Source organism: Cibotium barometz, chromosome 17 (genome assembly GCF_041138505.1).
Source record: "Cibotium barometz isolate CiBa-2024 chromosome 17, ASM4113850v1, whole genome shotgun sequence".
Classification (NCBI taxonomy): domain Eukaryota; kingdom Viridiplantae; phylum Streptophyta; class Polypodiopsida; order Cyatheales; family Cibotiaceae; genus Cibotium; species Cibotium barometz.
Window position 1 is genome coordinate 16728432 of NC_141062.1, and position 6920 is coordinate 16735351.

Here is a 6920-nt window from a genome sequence, read left to right on the forward strand (position 1 = left end):
GTATGGGCTTGTGAATGAAATGTCAGGGCGTGATTGACGAAATCGAGAATTGTTCTGATGTGGCCTCCTCGGTTTATGGAAAGATTTCGATGATGTATTTTTTTTACGGAAGTTCGAGGAGAACTTGGATGTAGGCCGGGCATACATAGCCATAGCTGTAGATGAAGCTACTTGTGAAGATGAAGCAGATCTTATTGTATGTTCTCGCGATGAGCTGCGGTTCGGGTGGTTATAAAGGGCTGCCATGAAGACGGGAGGGCAGCAAGCAGCAATATAGCTTGCATGTTTTCAGGAAGATTGACACCCGAGAGTGTAGTCTCATCGAGTTGAAGTCGCCACGCCTCTAGGAATTTAGGAACATTCTGATCTTTAGTCATAACTTTATTCACTAGAGTTTTTGGGTTCATGACCTGAGTGGCAACATCTTTATGTTCATGGCTCTCTTCAAGACGAGTCCAAATTTCCCGTGCTGTAGTCAAGGTGCACACGGTCTGCTTTTACGTATCATCCATATGAAGTAAAAGCTCTAAACGAGCACTTAGATCTTTTGATTTCCAATCTGTAATGTCCTGCGTGTTTTGAACAGTCACACAGGGTTGGCTTGGGTGGGGCATATAGAAGTGCCATCTACCCAAGGAAGGAGCTCAAGTTTCTCCATAACCATACTCATGGTCAACTTCCATGGTTGGTAGTTTTTATCATTCAATTTGTCGATCTTGTAAGACCCGCCTGAGGAATGTGCTTGGGCCATAGCAATTGCTGTTCCGGACCAGCAACTGTCACGGGCTTGCACACAGAACGACTAAGTCGTCGTGGCCTGGGTCAAATTTCTGGGGCCTGTTTAGGCGCGCTAGAGAGAACGCAATGTGAATCTGCACGCCACAATGTTAGGGCGCAGGCTGCATGCACAGAAGATTGAGCGCTGGCTACAGCTCATAAGAGGTGAGCGTTAGTGTAGAAGCCCTTCCTTAGGCTGATACCATGCAGAAGATAGGTGTACACACAGCATACATTATGTTTTTAATACACAGACTCACAGTTCACCATAGCTCTGACAGGCGAGATGTCGATGCGTCAACCGTTGTGTTTATTATTGGGGCGCAACCCTATTTGAGGGTTCGCTTAGTAAATGTCCTTTCATTATTTACATTGTTGTAATTTATTAAAATAACTTTAAACTAAAGCTATCTATGAATTATTAAGGCCTCGCAGGGGTAAGGTTTATCAGACCGAAATCACACAGCGACGTCGCCACGTAGTCGTTGGTGAGCTCGATGTCCTGCACGCTGCACTTGCGATTGCCCATAACGCTAACCACCAGCGGCGCCGCCACTGCATCAGTACCCACAACAACTATTAGCGTTTGTAACGCACGCGCACGCACTTCATACACACACACAAATCGTCACACACACACACACACACACACAGATCGTCATGTAATCAACTGCATACTGAAGCTTTACCTGCACAGTAAACCACCATCGTGAGCCGCCCCATAAAGAACGCTGCCATGTTGAATGCGGTTATTAGTAGATTCTGAATGAGGTACTCGATGAGGACGGCTTGAACGATGAATGAATAACCAGTGTTGCTACTCCTAGCTCCCTTTTTATAACCCTCCGGCGGCTGCCTCGTGGTGCGGTCGTCGGTTGAAACCCACCACTCGATGCCTCGAACAACCCTTAAAATTTGAAGCCCTTAAGGTTGAACATAATATACATACCATGTGACATATAAACAACATATATGCAACATTTTACACATATACGTGACATAATATACATACATACATGTTGTTTATGCATTTGACATAAACAACATATATGCAGTATTTAATACATATATGTGGTACATGCATGTCTATTTTGAACACATAACACCTTCATTGTTTCATACATGCCGTATACACATGTTTATACTCCATTTGTACACACTCATGCATGCAAGTGGTGATGTAGAAATCTGGCTCAGAGAGGGCAGAGTCAAAGTTCATCTTCATTAATAGAGGTGGGCTTTTTTTGTTCTTTTAAGAATTTGATGCATAACCATGCGATGGACAGTATATTGTTGATGCCCTTTGCAGTTTTGTGAATAGTGTAAACATTTGTTTTCTCGCTTTAGGTCAACATACTACTAAAGCATGCACTATGCTTGTACAATACTTGGTCGTTTTGTTACGAGAGGGAAAACGGCCTGACTAAGATCGAAAGCCTAGATGACCAACTTGTTGACAAGAGGCTTCTTAAAGAAGAGCATGTAAAGGGATTCATCAAGGGGATTAAACAGCCGGAGTAGCAGAGCTCCCAAAGGATTTGACGTTGAAGAATCATGATAGTTATGACTCCGCATTTATGTCCAATGCTAAGGGCATAGGCGAGGCCTCATTTGATGAACGCACTACAACACAGCAAGGGTGACTTTGTGAGGGAAAGTGTTGAGCCTCCCCAAGATGCAAGGCTTCTTCCAAAGTGTCGCTATATTGCGAGGGTTTTTGCGATGCAAATAGCGAAGCTGAATTTTGTGATGCCTTTTACAGAGAGCTAGATATGGTTGCATATGGTCCTAACAATGTGGGTTAATAAGCTTATATTGAAGAAATTTAGGAAAAGGGACATAACCATCCGTAAATCATGGTAAAGTCATTATAAACCTTGCGAAAATAATTTCACTAGCAAACCAAATATGTATATAGTGATGCTAGATTAAATCTATTAAAAGAAATTTAAATTAAAACAAATTACAATCAAGAGTTTGCCTCTTCGGCATCATCTAGAAAATCCCTAACACCTATGGCATCTTGCTCTAGCTCTATGTCAAGGGATATTTTGCATGTTTAGTTATAGGCATGCTTGGTGGATAAATGTCAATGCCTAGCAAAACCATTGATCCATCCCTACATGTGGTTCTTCTAGTCACAAGTTCTTCATTAAATTCTTGGTCTTCTCCATTGAGGCTTTAATTAGCCTCATTTACAACATCTTCGTCCATTTGGGGTGTTTGATGATTATCATGACCATTAATCATAGGAACATCATGATCATGCCAAAGGTGATTTGGTTAAATATTGTTAATTAGCATAACTTCGATGTCATGAAGGTCTCTTGCTTAATATATGCCCGTACTCATGGGTGCCACAAGAATGACAAACCACCAAGTTGGATCATTCTAGGTGGAAAATGTCAATTGAATATATCAAGTCAAGTTCTACAAATTTATATAGACCTAATTGATTGCACGCATATTAATTAAGTGATCGAGTACATGTACATTAGCTCATGACTATAATATTTTACATATCAAATATTGAAAATTAATGTTACCTGCTTACAATATACTGTCCATCGCATGGTTATGCATCAAATTCTTAAAAGAAAGAAAAAAGCCCACCTCTATTAATGAAGATGAACTTTGACTCTGCCCTCTCTGAGCCAGTTTTCTACATCACCACTTGCATGCATGTGTGTGTACAAATGGAGTATAAACATGTGTATATGGCATGTATGAAACAATGAATGTATTATGTGTTCAAAACAGACATGCATGTACCGCATATATGTATAAAATATCACATATATGTTGTTTATGTCAAATGCATAAACAACATATATGTATGTATATTATGTCACGTATTATATCATGTCACATATATGTGTAAAGTGTGGCATATATGTTGTTTATATGTCACATGTTATGTATATTATGGTCAACGTTAAGGGCTTCAAATTTTTAGGGTTGTTCGAGGCATCGAGTGGTGGCCTTCAACCGACAACCGACAACCGCACCAGGAGGCAGCCGCGTGAGGGTTATAAAAAGGGAGCTAGGGCCTGCAGGAGAAGCAACACTGGTTATTCATTCATCCTTCAAGCGCTCTTCGTCAAGTACCTCGTTCAGAATCTACTAACCGCATTCGACATGGCAGGGCTCTACATGGGGCGGCTCACGGTGCTGGTTTACTGCGCAGGTGAAGCTTCAGTATGCTTTAAAGAGTCGATTACATGAGGATCTGTGTGTATGTGTGTGTGAAGTGCCTGCGCGTGCGTTACAAACGCTAATAGTTTTTGTGGGTACTGCTGCAGTGGCGGCGCTGCTGGTGGTTAGCGTGATGGGCGATCGCAAGTGCAGCGTGCAGGACATCGAGCTCACCAACGACTACGTGGCCACGTCGCTGTGTGAGTTCGGCGTGATAAACCATTGCCCCTGCGAGGCCTTCAACATCGTGGCCAACTGCGAGGACAGGCGCTGGCAGCAGAATATGATCAGCCACTTCGCCATGGAGGTGGACGTCCCCAAACTCGGCCTCTGCACGCTCTTTCCCGACGGGTTCGTCTCTCCGGCCACCAGCGGCATCCGCTACGGGCGCACCTACCCCTGTGCCGGCCCCCTTCCTCTCGCCCTCACTAGCGCCTCCTTTGTCGATGCTTGCTCCTAAATGCTTCCGTGGCTACTGCCTGTCACTTCTTAGGTCATAATTTTGCATTGCTTGCTTGAAGAAGGAAAGTTTTAAAGAAGGGGTTTGGATACTTTTATTTCCCTTAAAGTAATTAACAACTTGTTCTTGTTTTTTAAATCTTTGATGTTGTTTCTTAGTTGTTTGAATGATGTAGTTTTGTAATCATCAACATGGAAGTGTATACTGCCTTGTCTCGTCGTATATCATGTCACCTTTAGCTATGCTTTCTTGCTCACTGATACATACTTGAATTTTTAAGGTCTTCCTTCTATCGTTCATGTGCTCTTCTGTTATCATGTTACAAAACAAGTTTGTCCCTCACACTGCTTTTGCACCATAACTTTAACTTAATGGGTGCTTGTCTCTTGTCTTTCCACTCTCTTTTTTTAATTATATTGCACAATTTGCATGGTTACCTTCTTTCAATCCACCACTACAACAACCACTTTAGGATTTGGTTTTGGCATCAGTGCAAGTTGTCCAATACAAGGGTAGTTAAGGCTTTTATTTGCGAACATATTTAGTTTCCTTTAATTGTATATTCATGAACATTGTTGCATCTCTATCCACCAATTCCTACTAGAAAGCATTATCTCCTCAAAAAGAACTTGCATAAGTAATATATTGAATGCTTAAATAGCACTTGCATGAGTACTGGATTGTTCTTGGGGAATTGGGGTTCTCCCAAACATGTTCACTCCATCCAAAAAATACCGAGTATGATTGTGACCACAACGCTCTGTCTCTAGTCTCTCTTTCTCATCTATGTTTCTCTCTCTCTCTCTCTCTCATGTGCTTTTAGCACAAATTAGAAGCTATAAATGTGGCTAATTAAAGCCCCGATGGAGAAGGCCAAGAAGTTAATGAAGAACTTGTGACTAGAAGAACCACATGTAGGGATGGATCAATGGTTTTGCTAGGCATTGACATTTATCCACCAAGCATGCTTATAACTAAACTTGCAAAATATCCCTTGACATAGAGCTAGAGCTAGATGCCATAGGTGTTAGGGATTTTCTAGATGATACCCAAGAGGCAATTTCTTGATTGTAATTTGTTTTTATTGCAATTTCTTTTAATAGATTTAATATAGCATCACTGTGTACATAATTGGTTTGCCAGTGAAATTGTTTTCTCAAGGTTTATAATGACTTTACCATGATTTACGGATAGTTATGTCTCTTTCCCTAAATTTATTCAATATAAGCTTATTAATCCACATTGTAAGGACCATACGCAACCAAGTAGAGCTCTCTATAAAAGGCATCACAAAAGTTCAGCGTTGGTATTTGCATCACAAAAACCCTCGTAATATAGCGACACTTTGCAAAAAACCTTGCAACTTGGGGAGGCCCGACACTTTCCCTCGCAAAGTCACCCTCGCTGTAGAGTTCATGTGTTGTAGTGCGCTCATCAAATGAGGCCTCGACTATGCCCTTAGCATTGATAAGCTTCTTTTGATAAAATTCAAATTTTCTTAACTATTTTACCACATTTGGGATGATTGAAAACTATGCGTGCTTCTTGAGTTAATCAACACTTGAAATACATTATTCATAATCTTGATAGGAATATTAATAATTGAATCTTGGTTTTCAACCTTACCTGTATAAATAGTAGCATTGACATGTGCATATTCTTCAATCTCATCGGCCACAATTATAGAACTTTTCCTCTTGCTCCACGAGCGTTGTCACTACTTGAAAATCCACGTATATTATCTTGCACATTTTGCCTTGTTTTCTAATCTCTTATATTGAATCTCTCACGCACCTCACGTGATGCTGGCTTGTGTTTGCACTCATCATTAGATTTATGACTCTTTTCTAAACAACGAAAACATAGGCCTTCATGCCATGCCTTTTCTATTATCTTTGGAAACAAATATGTGCCATATACGTTCTCTTATTCTGCATAAAAATTTCCTTCTCATGATAAAATGGATTTGTTAGCCATCTTGTGACTATACAAAAAATTTGCGCAAAAGCTTTTTCAAAGAAAATAAACTTCTGGTTGTATCACAGGAGAAAAAAAATTATCAATTACCCAAGACCTGTAACATCTGCAATTAACTATAGACTGCTCAATTATGCTCTCACACCAACTGTGACGGTCTTGAATCTAACCATATCTTAATCATATAACTTCATCTTAAAAAATATTAAACTCACTTCATCCTATTGTTCCTACGTAGCAATACAGTCAAATCAACCTTCTCAAATAGCAAACAAGTATGTATGTCATATCCAAGATTCTTACCCACATCATAGCAAAGAATCATGTAATCTCAAACAAACATTCACATGCTATAAATCTCTATCAATTTCAGCATAGCATCTCAATCAATCACAATGTATGTGTCTATCTCAAGAATCTATCATCATCACCATGCTCGACAACATGGTTAGTCATAATGACCAAAATCCAGGGCTTTATCCGATGCCCATCCACCCAACCTCTACACTGA